Source organism: Lutra lutra, chromosome 1 (assembly GCF_902655055.1).
Source record: "Lutra lutra chromosome 1, mLutLut1.2, whole genome shotgun sequence".
Taxonomy (NCBI): Eukaryota; Metazoa; Chordata; class Mammalia; order Carnivora; family Mustelidae; genus Lutra; species Lutra lutra.
Window position 1 is genome coordinate 49884662 of NC_062278.1, and position 15562 is coordinate 49900223.

Genomic DNA, 15562 nt, shown 5'->3' on the forward strand with positions numbered 1-15562 from the left:
GGCCAACAAGAGATAAACTTAACCTAAACAGAATCGTTATTAAAGAAGTGGATCTGGGGGGTGCCTGGGTGGATCAGAGGGTTAAAGCCTCTGCCTTCGGCTCATGTCATGATCCCAGGGTCCTGGGATTGAGGCCCGCATCAGGCTCTCTCCTTGGTGGGAACCTGCTTCCTCCTCTCTCTCTCTGCCTGCCTCTCTGCCTACTTGTGATCTCTCTCTGTCAAATAAATAAATAAAATCTTAAAAAAAAAAAGAAGAAGTGGAGCTGGAATCACGTTTTCCTGAAATAAAGTTGAAACTTCAAGTTTTGAAGGGAAAAAGGGGGAAATTTAATTTTAAAGAGCGACTTAGTCATTTTCACATTGCTTCCTCAATAATGATGAATATATCATGTTATATGAATTATATCAATTGTACTTGCTATTTTAATGACTGAAGCCTCTCCTCCCTCTCCCATGGAACTGTAGCTCTTTGTGAGCAGAAACTGTCTTCTCATCTTTGTTATCCCCACTACCTACCATGGTACCTATAGACTGGAGACCTTTGATAACTATAATTGGGCATCACATTTATGAGAATAACTGGAATTAAGGGCAGAATGTAACAAAGGAGAGTTTGAGGATGAGCATTTGTCTACATTCCCAAGACTGTCCAGGAAAGAGGACACTCATCAAGGCAACCATTCCAGATCTTTGTAAAGAAACGCTAAATACCTAGTATCTTATAGAAGTTAAAAAAGAAACAAAAGAGCTATCTAATAATTACAGACTACAAAATGTCATGAGCTTCCTGGGAGCCACATCCCATCACAGTTGTTTAATAGAGGTGTCATAACCAATTAGAGATGATGTTATAAATGTATTCAGTGAACAATGGACTTTTGGTTTCCTTCCAAATCAAGAGTTAATTCTTGATCCCTAAAACAGAGTTAGCCTAGTATTTGTCCACAACAGCTAGGTGAGTACATCCCATAATGATGGTCAGCATCCTTGCTCTGGCTCTATAGTCACAGTTGAGAAAGCTTTTAGGTGGTTTTGTTTTCTAAGATAATTTTCCTTGTAGAAGAAAACAAGTGTTCTAAAACAACTTAGCTTGATTATAAGATCAGGCACATCTTAAATAAACTATAGATTGACTTGATGATCACTAATTAGTCTTTTGTAGATTTGGTTAACATTACATGAATTTTAGGAGAATGTAATAATGTCCAGCAACCAGACCAACATTGTCAAGACATACCAGTCAAAATGTTGGGAACTGGGTCTTCTTATTGACCTCCTTGCATCCAGTCTTGTTCTGCCTGACTCATTTTCTTCTCTCATGTAAAAATGACCATTCTCAAACATCAAACTAAACACACAACCACACTCCGTCTCTGTAAAACCCTTTAATGGCATCCAACTGCCTTCAAAAGGAAGTCAAAATGGTCCTGAATGATTTCCCTTTGAGGACCTCTTGGCCTCAATCCCTCATACTCCCTCCTTTGCTCTATGTTCAGACAGTTTAACAATTTACAGTCTCCAATTGTGACATGTCACTCTCATCACTTCAGATCAGTGATTCTCCACAGGGAGTAATTTTATCCTCAGGGGACATTTAACAATGTCTGGAGACATTTTTGCTTATCACAGCTCACAAAATGCTACTGGCATCTAGTGGGTAGAGGCCAGAGATGCTGCGAAACATCCTATGATGCAAAGAATAACTCACATATCAAAGAATTAACCAGCCCAAAATGTCTATGGTACTTTCATTGAGAAACCCCGCTCTAGATTAATGAATGATAGCAAACTATGTGCAACAAACCTTGAGAGAAGTCCCTTTAAAACAGTGTGTCTGAAAAAAGGTTGGTAAACTAGGGCCCATGGTCCAAATATGGCCCACTGCCAGTTTTGGAAATAAATTGTATTGGCTCACAGCCATGTGTATTTGTTTATGCACTGCCATCTTGTCTCTGGTGCTCTTACAGCAGAGATGAGCAGTTGTGGCAGAGACCACATGGCCTGCAAACTAAAATATTTTCTATCTAGCTCTTTACAGAAAAATTTGTCAACTCCTACTCTAAAACACCTCTACCGTTCCATTCTTAAGATGGCAGCAAATGTAGTATACAATTATGACTTGTATATAGGAAGGAAAATACATTTTTTTCAACTGGCACACTATTTTTGCTTTAGAAGAGAACAGGCACAGGATAACAACTGGATGTCCAACTAGTTTTCTGAAAGAAGCATTTCCTGTGAACTAATAATGAGCTTTGCTGGCAAGATATCATTAAAAAGAGAAGTTTAGGGCTTGCGGGAGTAGGTGGGAGTGGGAGAGGTGAAGTAGGGTAAGAAAAGCTTAGTCATCAGATCTCACTATTTCCTCCCTAGAAATCTTTCCACTCAGTATAATCTGAACACAGCCTAACATGCCTTTTGAGGCTTCTTCTCAGCTTCAGACACTTGCTAAAATTTACAAGGAGAGATGGTTAGGGGCAGAGATGTATGTGGTCATTATGAGGAAAAGAGCTAATCAAACAAGCTTTTGGCAACCTCACTCCAACTTCTCAAAGGTGGGAGAACTTGTTTTGTTGTTGAATCTTCCTCTAACTTTAGCAGATTGCAAATAAAATGAGAAGCAGGTCAAAGACACAAAATGTACATGATATTGCTAGGGTTTCCCTATGTGGTTATTGTTGACACAGGTAACAATTAAAAAACAGGTGTATTTCAGATGCACAAAATGCCAATTTAATGCATAAGCTCTTTTTTATAATAAACATCAATTTATTGTGTTTATAGTGAAGGAAATTGATTCCTTATAACTACTGTGTGGCCACATGCACGTACATGCCACAAATTGCTTCTTACTTCGCGAGGTATTTATTGTTAGGGGATCTTCCCTAACTGGAAGGAGAAGGAGATGAGTTTTTAGGGTTCCTCAAGTGAGATATATTTTCCCTGGGGGCAGGATGGGGAGGGTGCTACTCCTGTCATTGGGACATACACAAATCAGGCAAACCAAAATCAGAATCTTCCCAGATATCTCTGAAAAAAATAATGTGTGCAAGCAGTTTGAAAGTTAAGGTTTATAAAATAACAAAAAGATTGCCCTAAGGCCAAATGCCTACATCAGCAATATGATATATAAGGCAAATGTAAAACCAAATAGTGCCTTTGTGAAAATTATTTTTAAAAGTGCTTTTTGTGAGGGATGTAGTTCTGAAAACATGAGATGGAGTCTTGGAGCAACAACAAGACTGGGAAACTGAACCTGAGATTCCTATGAAGACTGAGATCCTAAAAGAGAGTTTTCCTAGGGAAAAAAAAAAGAAAGAAAACTTTAAATTGCATCAAGTAATTATAAAAAACCTAAATATACTGTGACCATGAAAGAAATTCAATTATTAGTTGAAAATCTTCTTCACCATATTAAAAAAAAAAAAGACAAAGATTTTTTAAGGTGAATTCTATGAACTTCCAAAATACGAATCATCTCAAGCTCTTCTCAAGAAGAGAAAAAGAGGAACATTCCACAATGTGTTTTGAGCAAATACAATTTTAATGCCAAAACTAGTAAAGGATAGCTTTAAAAAAGAATGTTACAGGCAAATTTCACTCAGAAATAAAGATGTAAAAATTACAAAATCTTAACAAACCAAATCCAGTAGTTAATAAAATACATATAATATCATGACTGAATTGAGATTATCATGGAAATCAAGGGTGGTTTAATAGAAAATCTATAGATGTCCTTTACCATATTAACAGATTATTGGAGAAGAACAGTGTGATCTCAACTTCCAGGAAAAAAATACTTGATAAAATTCAATACAAATTCATAACAAAAGATTCTGTGTGTTTGTTTGTTTGTTTGTTTTTAAAGATTTTATTTATTTATTTGTCATAGAGAGAGAAGCGAGAGTGAGCACAGGCAGACAGAGTGGCAGGCAGAGGCAGAGGGAAAAAGCAGGCTCGCTGCCAAGCAAGGAGCCCGATGTGGGACTCGATCCCAGGACGCTGGGATCATGACCTGAGCCGAAGGCAGCTGCTTAACCAACTGAGCCACCCAGGCGTCCCTGTGTGTTTGTTTTTAAGTATTTTTTTTTCCAAACAGAATGAAGAGTCCCAAAGTAGACAGACATGAACATAGAAATTTTAAATATTTTGTTACCTTGAAGATCACTAAGAAAGGAGGAAACTAGTTAATAAATAGTGCTGACTGACATAATTCTCCCTCAGGAAAAGAAAATAAAACTAAACCTCTCATATCATACCATACACAAAAATCAAATCAATTTTAGATGGATTAAGGACATCAAATAGGCGGCAAAATCTTAAGATGTTTGATTTGGGAGAACATACCCTCAGGGTAGAGGAGGTCATGTTAACACATAGAGCACTAGCCATGAAAAAAAGGTTAACAAATTCATCGTTGTTAAAATTAAGAACGCTTTATTCATCAAAAGATAGCATAAGCAAAGTAAAAAGACAAGTCACATACTAGAAGGACTTTAACTGCAGCACATACAACTGACAAAAAGCCAAGTTACTTAAAAGCTGTCACATGTCAGGAAAAGACAAGCAACCCATTAGAAAAATGGATATCAGTCTTGAACAGCTATTTCACAAAGAGAAAGTAGAAACGGCCTATTTATATATCACAAATGCCTAACCTCTTTGGCATCTTAATTTGCATTTCTTGGTTACTAATAAGATATTGTTTTATGCCCCTTAGATTAGCAAAAATTACAAAGCCTGGAAATAAAAGTACTGGCAAGGACATGGATCAAAAGGAATTTACATATGTGCTGAGATGTGGAAACTGAGCAGTCACTTGGGAAAACAACTGGGCATTATCTTCTCATTGTGAATATTATCATACATTGTGACCTAGCAATTCAGCATCCGTCCCCAAAGCCAAATGTGAGAATATTCATGGTAGCAAAATCATAATTTTGAAAAGAAAAAGAAACAATCTAAAAATTCTTCAACAGGAAATAGACATATTTTGTATAGCCTCACAAAGCCATATAATGCAACCAGTGTATATGAGTGAATGATAATTATATGGAACACCAAGGAATTAGAAAATCAAGTGATAAAAGCACATAGAAAAATATTATATTGAGAATAGTAGCATTTTAATAAACCTTAAATAACAAAACTCAGCACAGTACTCTTAAGGGTTACATACATATAAAAACTGCCAAAAAAAAAAAAAGGAAGGATGAGATTGATAAACATAAACTTCAGGATAGTAATTACTACATATTGGAGGCAAAAGAGAACAGTATGGTAATGTTCCGTTCTCAGTTTCACTGTAAATTCATGAATGTTCATGATTTTTCTTCAGAATTTACATATATAGACTACTGTTTTGTATGTAAAAATATAACATAGTAAATATTTTAATGTAAACACCATTCATATAGAGCAAGTTCAGAAAGTGAAGTCTGGAAACTTAGATCTAGCAGAAAAACATGTATTAACTCAAGGTTAATCGACTAAAGATAAGATTGCTTCTGGCCACAGTCGCCAAACTGTGGAAAGAACCAAGATGCCCTTCAACGGACAAATGGATAAGGAAGATGTGGTCCATATACACTATGGAGTATTATGCCTCCATCAGAAAGGATGAATACCCAACTTTTGTATCAACATGGACGGGACTGGAAGAGATTATGCTGAGTGAAATAAGTCAAGCAGAGAAAGTCAATTATCATATGGTTTCACTTATTTGTGGAGCATAACAAATAGCATGGAGGACAAGGGGAGTTAGAGAGGAGAAGGGAGTTGGGGGAAATTGGAAGGGGAGGTGAACCATGAGAGACTATGGACTCTGAAAAACAATCCGAGGGGTTTGAAGGGGCGGGGGGTGGGAGGTTGGGGGATCCAGGTGGTGGGTATTGGAGAGGGCATGGACTGCATGGAGCACTGGGTGTAGTGCAAAAACAATGAATACTGTTATGCTGAAAAAAAAAATAAAATTAAAAAAAAAAAGATAAGATTGCTTCCACCAATAATGATAGCAAGCCACCTTGCCTGACATACTGATCAGGGAATACCTGGTCTAGAGATACCTGGTCTTGGGCCAATAAGATTAAGGCACTTCCTTAGATACTTAGACAAATCACTAAGATAATGTGTCTGAAACAGGTTGAGATCATGTTACAAATCTGTGTAGAAATGAAAAAAAGCAAGTCATAAAGAGCAAATATTGTCTAGTTTCTCATAGTCAAAATAGGAGTGAATGAGAACGTGGATAACTATGTTGGACCCATCTGCCTGTCCTCACAGGGAAATGGAGGTTCAAGCCTTCATAGGGAAGGGGTCAGATTGGAGAAAGTGTGTTACCAAGTCACGTCTGCACAGAGATGCCAAGCTTCTCCTTTACTCAGATCCCCTGTTCATCAAGAAATATTTGGACTGAAATTTCATTTTCTTTTTCCAAGTAGTTTTTCCTCTCATGTTCTATCAAGTGAGTCATTGAATTATGAGGCTAGTTCAGTGTTTTCTATTATATATGTGTTTCTGGATGTGTGTTTAAATCTTTCACACACACACACATTTTCTGGTAGCAAAAGCCACTTCTGTGTGGGTCTGGGCATCATGAGTCAGCTATCTCTGAACATCAACACCCCTGTTCCAAGCTGAGGATACTATACAAAAAAGACTTGCAACAACACCTTCTAGAAAGCAACTAAAGGACTGCAGATGATCCAAGATAATGCCTAAAATTCCCTGAAATTGGCTGCAAATAGGAAGTCAGTTGGGCATCAAATGCCTATTTGACTAAGAGGGAAGGGTTCTAAGCAACTACCACCTAAACAAGCACACTCTAGTTGATATGGGGTCTGCTTTCAAATGAATAATTAGACTAGGCAGCTTCTCCCTTCTGCTTTCCCATGGAAACAGATTTGTGTTGGTATAATCTGGAGGCAGGGGGTGGCTTTGGCTATAAGATCAGCCCTAATTCTTATCAAGTTCTGTGTGCTGTTGTCATGCTGTTGTGACCTTTCTTAGGACACCCACTCTGCTGGCATAGGATCAACCTCATTTATGGACTGAACCACCAAATCTGTGGTCTCAAAGATGAGGTCCTGGTATGGCCCATCTTCTCATTTCAGAAATTTAGTCATTGGTAACAGATAACACTGCTTGAAAGAGCATTAGAAAAAACACATGAAACAACAGTGCAATATAAAATACAGCTATTTCCTTTTGCTGATTGCTGGACATCGTGGTTACCAACAGTTGATTTTAGAACACAGAGAGTTTTAAAAGTACACCAGAAGAAATACTTTAGAATGGAGAAAACAGGGCAGCTCATTCACTTGGATGATGGAAGGAATGACTTTTGTACTGCCTTTAAAATTGATACTTGTATTTTTCATTCCCAATAAAATGCATATAACTATTTATAAAGGGGGAGCGAATGGAACTATTTATAAAGGGGTAATGAATGGCTCATTTGCCAAATGAGCAAATAGAGGCAAATAAAAGCAATAAATTCTGCAGCTAGAATTTAGTATGTCAATTTTTAGGGCAGTATAAAATATTGTTGAGACTGAGAAAACATGGTAAAGCTTTCCTCACACTTCACTGAAGAAACCTAAAGGCCCAGAATAATGAACTGGAAGCCTGGCCTTAGCCAGAAGCACTCTGTAACATACTCAGAACTTTCTAGGTTTGCATTTTATCTTAAAGGCCCTTTTTTTTTTTCCTATTTGGTCTGCAGTATATCCACAGGAAAGCAGAAAGGCAGGATTCACTGATTTTACCTCTATGTGTGGTTTACAAAATCTTTAGGAATGTAAAAATCCAACACCTCACCACCTCCTCCATATCTTAGAATAAGAAAAATGTGCCTTGCTCATTGGGGGTTTTATGTACTCCCAGGCAGGGGATGGGAGCTTAATCAATTAGCACAATAGACAAATATGAAAAGAGAAAGAATAAAGTGTAACCACATTTAACAGGGAAGAAAATCACTCTAACTTTAACTTGTAGATGCTTTATGCAACTAAATGAAGTCTTCCTACAGATGCTGCCACATTAAGGACAGAAATAACAGTGTCACGTGACTTCATGGAAAAATAGCTCTCTGTCTTTAACTATCAGAGATCCAACATTCAGCTTTCAAAGAAGAATATTCTTCCTGAATCCTTGGGGATCAGTGTCTCAGAAACAAAAGACAGAAGACCTCAGGGCAATGATATAGGATAAAATAAAAGAAATATTCCGTTTTAGAATATAGAGTGAAAAATATAAGCTATGAAAACTTTTCCCTTAAAAAAATCAGAAATAGGGGTACCTGGGTGGCTCAGTCCATTAAGCATCTGCCTTTGGATCAGGTCATGATCCAGGGTCCTGGGATCAAGTCCCATGTCCTGCTCCTTGCTCAGCAGGGGGTCTGCTTCTTCCTCTGCCTGCTGCTCCCCCCTGCTTGTGCTCTCTCTCTGGGTCAAATAAATAAATATATAAAATCTTTTTAAAAAATTAGAAATATCAGGTATTAGACAATGGATACAGAACTGACTGGGTCCCTAAATCTTAGTAATGTCTAGATTTATTGAACTGGGAAATCAAGTAGATATTGTGCTTAGATATCAAGCATAATAGCTAAAACAATGACAAACTTTCATCCAAAGTCTGGACTGTCCCATTCTACTTGATTTTACAGATACACACACACACACACACACACACACAAGCTGAGAATATGACTGCAGTTTGTATAAGCACCGACCATTGATGACATGGTGGTGTAATAACTTTGTAGTAATTAGAGATGGTCTTGGCCCTACTGAGGAGCTATTCACAAACTTTCACCTGGATTTTCAAAGTATTTGAATAGAAACAAACAAGCCAATCTCAGTTTCTCAGAGACTAACTACTCATATCCCCGTTCTTTCTTTCCACAATAGTCTACTTTGAACATTTCCTACCCTTTAGCAGCTCCTTCGATATTCTAAAAAAGATGGCTGAAATTCAAAGCAAACCATTTTGCCTTCACCTGCCAGTTTGATAAGGCAAGGAAACTGAAACACTACAAACTTATTTTACAATAGTTATATGTAAATGAATTTTAATTATCCACACGCATGGTTTACTACATCATTCATTACACCACTATTTTTTTCTGATCATTACACTTACAATCCATGATGTTTATACTATTCGATCCTCAGCAGAAAGCAAGGATTATTATGACTATTCTTTCCTTGCCTAGACCAGGAAATGTAGCTAACTCCACTTTCTGTGTCAGGGGAAAGCCATGGGATTTAGAGCAGCATAATGAAGGCTTCATGATTTCCAGCCTCCCTAGAGTAAAGGATGATTTGCTCCAAGTCAGTGCAGAGCTGGGACTACCATGTTCCCTTCAGCATAGTACAGCAAGAAAAGTACTTCTCTAGGAGTCAGGGACCTGGTTCTGGTCCTTTCTCTGCCAGTCTCACATCCCTGAAAAAGTTGTATAACCTCAGAGAGTCTCATGTCTCTCTGAGTCTTGCTTTGGACTCTAGCTAACATCTCTTCTAACTTCAACCTTCTTTCAGGCTTCCCTCCTCTAGCTCTATGAGTTCACTGACTAAAACTTGGAAAAGTTCAAGATTCATTGTTTGGAGATTTAATGGTTTTTGCAACCTTTGCCAAGCTGGGAATCACCTCCAGCTGTTACTCCAGCTTTGGCCCTCTAGGGAGACAGTTGGAATGTTTTTTAATAAACAGGGCTAGCCCTTGGCTAAGCAGCAAATAGGTGCAATCTTTGTTTTACACTCCTCCCAACTTCCTTTATGGATTACCCTTCGTGCCAGACAGTTCTCTTGTATCCCACAGAACTCAGCCCTCAGCAGTCAACAAAGCTACAGGCAGACGATGGCTGACAGGTATTAAGTTTGGATTCCACAAACTGTGTTGGAATAGAAGGTGCTTAGACAATAAAAAAGACCTTAATGCATCCCCCACATCTGTCCCTCTCTTAGTCAACTCCATGTCTTCCAGTTACTCAGACTCAAGTTCTTTTATACCCTTCATCGGATCCATGGCAAATTCTATCAGCTCTACCTTGATGTATATCCAAAATCCAACTACACTTCACCAGTGTATTGTTCTGGTTTAAATATTTTTTTTATTTTTATTATTATTATTTTTATTGTTTATTATTATTTTGTTTTATTATTGTTCTGGTTTAAATATTTTAGGGATAGTATATTAGAAGGAAATAAAATAATATACAAAGAGAAACAGGCTACACTTAATGGGGTAATCAGTAGACAGTAGAAAGAACATTTTTTTGTGAAAGAATGCCATATGGAGGTATATTTTATTGATATAACTTTACAGCTCGTACTGAAGGGACCATACTTCTGATCTAGCTTTGGTAACAGTCTCCTAAACAGTCTCCCAGTTTCTACCCATGCCCTGCAACAGCCCATTCCCCCATAGCAGCCAGAATAATCCTGTTAAAAGGTAAAAAAGATCATGCTCAAACCCTGCATTCCCATGGCTTCCCAGCTCTCTAGGATTCAAAGCCAACAATTTTAGTATGGGATTCCTGGACCCTATCACCTCACTGACCTCACTCCCTCTCACCTTTGTTTGCTATGGCCCCAGCTCCCTTGCCATTTTTTTTTAGATACACCAAGCATGCTGCTTAGGACCTTCATTCTTCTTGTCACCCCTGCCCTACTTGGAAATCCATCCCCCCAGTGCCCCACAAGAACTCCTTCCTCTGTATCTTCAAGCCTCTGTTCTAATATGCCTTTTAGAGGCTTTCACAGACCATATTGTATTAAAGACTTCATACACACACACACACACACACACACACACACACACACACACACACACACATCCTCTCCATCTCCTTGTTCTTTTTTATGTGTTGTTCTATTGATCACCACCTGTTTTCATATATATTTGGTTATTATCTTTTACTTTCCCTTCTCCCTGCCTTACACCAGAGCAGAACTGTGTCTTGTTTACTGTTGGACTTCTGCTGCAGTTACAGTGCCTGCCATATCCTGAGCCCTCAGATATTTGTAAGATAAATGGGCTGAGGGATGAATGAATCACTCTCCAATGCAGAAAGATACATGTTGCTCCTTTCAGCTACTCTTTACAACACACCTACTACTATATTTTAAGAAGGTCACAACTAAATGACATCCAGCCTGGGGAGACCAACTGGCTTCACTGCCTTCTTACAATAAAGCACTATATTGCTTGAAATCTTTCTTCCTTACATCATTATCTGTTTGTCCAAATATATAAAAGTACCTTGACTGTCATGTTACTATGATCATACAATCTTTCATACAGTCTGTCTATCAAAATTGTTTCTTAGAATAAGCTCTGAGAAGGGGAGTATTTCAAGTGTTCAAACTCTGATTTTAATTATCTGAGGCCCTAGATGCCAAAGGATAGATAAACTAGTTTGTGTGTCTCTACCAGGAGTAAGCACCGGGCTAAGGACTTGATTAATGTTATCTCAATAAAACTATGGTATTTACATAAATGTTCACATGAAGGTGACACAGAATCAATTACATAAATTAAGAAGCTGAAGCTGGGGCAGTTAAAATTTTTAGCCAAGGTTTAAGTGAAAGAATTGAGATTCTGACTCAGATCTGAATCTAAAATCTATTCTCTTTCAATACCAGAGACAAAACATTCACACCATTCATGGGAAAAATCATTCTTTCTTCTTCTCTTCACTCACCAGCCCACAGTTAATGATACTCTTTGGCTAAGGCTATTTGAGGGTTCACTCTAGAGAGTGTTCTAGTGTGATTCCCAAACACAAACACTACAGCCTCTGAAACCAAGCCTATCTGACATGCTAATTTATCACTTTTTTCAAGGAAATGCACTTCAGCTTAGGAAAATATTCAAATATAGATAAAGACATAGCTATATATTTAATTCCATACAAGTTTTAAAACTATTATTCCAGACTAGTTTTCTAATATAATAAAAAAGAACTGATTTCCAAATATTGTGTAATTCCCTCCAGTTCCTTCTCTCTGTAGACATTCCAGAAGCCAGCCTTTCACTCAGGCACTACTTGGAGGTGCTCTGGGCTGTAAACTGGGCACACAACAGTGAACAGTAAGCACTCTACTGCTCCTGTGAAACTTACTATCTAGTGTGGTGGGTAGACAACTATGCAATCAAGTGTCTGGCTACTTTCGGTTAAATGCTATTAATAATGCAGGGTTGGGTAATTATAGAACTAATAATCCCTTCTGTGGTGGTCATGGACAGCTTCCTGGGAAGGTCATGTCTGAGCTGAAAACTGAAGAATGAAGCAGCATCTCTTGAGTGGAAGAACTGGGAAGTAGTGACTGGGGTCAGTTTTACAGCAGAGGGAACAGAATGGGACAAAGCTGTGAACTGGGAAGGAGCTTGACCACTTCAGGAATCAAGAGAGAGACAGTGTGACTGGAGGCTGGATTTGAGGAGTGAAAAGAGAAAATTGTAATGAGATGAGCTTCCAACAGCTTCCAAACGAGGAAGATGTGGGCTCCCGGCACCATGTTCTCCGAGGAGCGCTGGCTGGAAAACGAGAAAAAGTGTGCAGTGGTTCGGAAGCCGAAGCCAGATCTCGTCCCTGGTCCGAAGGGCCGCCCTCACGCACAACGACAACCACTTCAACTACGAGAAGACCCACAACTTTAAGTTGGCTGAAAGAGACACTCTCCTGTGGCTAGAAGAGCGCTCTCTGAACTCATCTACCCTAACAACACCTGTGGCTAAGCTTCAACATCTGCAGGCTAATGAACTCCAGAGCCCCATCAACCTGGATAACTGTCCTTCCTTCCTTCCCCACTTTGCACAGTGATGACATTATGGTGGCCAGTTCGGTCCCCCTGGCTACAATTTGACCATCGATGAAGAGCTTAGTTCTCGCAGCCTCAGTTTCCTTATCTGTAGGATGGGAGTGTTGTAAGGTTTAATGAATACACATAAATTGCTTATAGTCTGTGGCACCCAGTAAAGTTAGCTTTGATTATTTAAAAAAAAAAAAAAAAAAAAATCTCTGGGATCTCTCTCTGGGAGAGAGACCAGGTCCAGTAGAGACTGCAAAGCATTCTGGGATGGACCCTCAAAATAATGCAAATATGTCTTAGGCAGGAACGATACATTCAGACTTGCATTTTAAATAGGTCACTCTGGATATAGCGTGGAGAATGACTTAGTGGGATGGAGGCTTATCAAGTATAGGGGGGAGGCTGACACATGTAAGTAGGTCAGTGAGGAAGTAAAAGCCAGAAAAACTATGAGTTGTAAAGAATTTGTGGAAAAGTCAATGTGTTTGAGGTATGTTTATATGGTAGTATTTTTTTTTTATATGGTAGTATTAACAGAAATTTGTGATGGGTTGGATATAAAGGATTGGAGAGAGGGAGATGTCAAAAATCACTCGTTTTCTGGTAGGTACAGTTCGGTAGATGGTGATATTCTATCTGGGGAAGGAAATACAGCAGGAAGGTGTTTGGGGAAGGTGGTTGAAGAGAATGAATTCAGTATTAGATTTGGACTCTGAGTTGTCTATAAGACTCCCAGTGGGATGCTGAGTGAGTGGTTGGCTATTTGAGGCCTAGAGCTTAGATGAGCTATCTGAACTTGACATTTAAATGTAGAAATAGTTGCAGTCACTTAGAGAGAGAATACAGAGTGTTAAGGCGATGGAGTTATGACAAACTAAAACATTTAAAGGTCAGGTAGAAAAGGAATGGACTAGCGAAGAAACATAACAGAATTTCTCTCACATGATGCCTTCCTATTACAACTCCCCATGGAAATGCCAGTGAGGTTATTTACATGGCACCACTCAAGTAGGGCATATCCAGGAAGTCAGAGTAGACAATGTTTTCAACACTTCTCTGATAGAATCAAGACAGGTCTTTATGAATTGGCCAAAATAAAAAATTGTTTATGTACCCACCCACAATTACATAAGGCATTAAGTTTGTTTTGATCCTTATCCCTTCCAAAAACATGTTTTTATTTTTTAATGCTTTAACCCCAATTTTACTATTTCTACCCTTTTTTTATCCTATTAGAGGCTTGGCTAATTGGTAAAACTTGGCAAAGTCATTAAGCCTCTTAATAATAGTTTGTCTCAAATGAAACAATACAGATAATTTCCCTAATCTTACTCTCCTCCTTTTCTTCCCAGAGGGAACAGCTATTCAATTTTTTTTTCCTCTTCTCCTATTGAACATTCATGTTGTTTACATGTTTTTGCGATTGCACAGAGCTGCAGCCATTATTTCCAAACTCTTCTTCTTATGTACATGTGCTATGGTTTATCTAGGGTATGGACATTTAAGTTCCAATTACTGGTCAAAGGATACATACATCATTGGGTTTACTAGTTATTATTTTTTTGTGTTTTTTTTTAAAGATTTTATTTGTTTATTTGATAGACATCACAAGTAGGCAGAAAGTGGGCGTGGGGGGGCTGGTGGAGGAAGCAGGCTCTCTGCCAAGCAGAGAGCCTGACACACCCATATCAGGACCCTGGGATCATGACCTGAGCCGAAGGTAGAGGCTTTAACCCACTGAGCCACCCAGACGCCCTGAGTTTACTGGTTATTGTTAAGTTTCCCATCCAAAAGACCACCAGCAGTGTTGGAATTCCCATGTCTCCATATTACCACCAACACTCAAAGTGTCACATTTTTTCATTTTTGCCCTTCTGAGGGGCATAAAATAGTTTCATTGTAAACAAGCATCATTTCATATTTACTTGGTTTCTCCTATATTGCTAGATTTTTAAAAGTACATATTTTTAGGGACACCTAGGTGGCTTAGTCAGTTAAGTGACCAACTATTGATTTCAGCTCAGATCATGATCTCAGTCATGAGACCAGGCCCTACATCAGGATCCATGCTGGGCAGGGAGACTGCTTAAGATTCTCTCTTGCTTTCCCTCTACCCACCTCCTGTCACAAGCATGCATTCTCTCTCTCTCTTTAAGAAAAAAAAAAAAAATATATATATATATATATATATCTTTATAATACTAGTAGTTTATCTTATTTTCAATCATTTGCATAGTGACCCCCCAAAAAAAGTTCTTATATGCTTTAAGTAGGATTGGGGCACATTCTTTAATTAAGTTCTCCAGATGACTCCAATATGTTTCTGTCTCCCACTTTGATTTAAGATAACATAGAAATATTTACTCTTCTTTGTTTAATTATGACACTTGGTGCCTCCCATAGACTCTACTAGGATTGAGAATACAGAGAAGCCACAAACCCTACTCTCCTTGAGAACTCTGTCTAGAGGTGAGGAAGAAGATCTAACAAAGAAACCACAGAACTTCAATAGAATAGAAATAGTGGGATGGAACGAGCATAGGATGGCAAAGATACACTGCCGAAGAGCACCACTCGGACTAGGGAGAGAAAAGGACTTGGGAATGAGATTATATCTGAGCTAGGATTTGAAGGATGAAGAGGAATGCACCAGAGTGGTGAGAAAAGCATCCCTGGTTTTGTAAAAAGGCAAACAGAGTATGGCAAGTTCAAGGAATGGAAGGTAATTTGAAATGCCAAGAG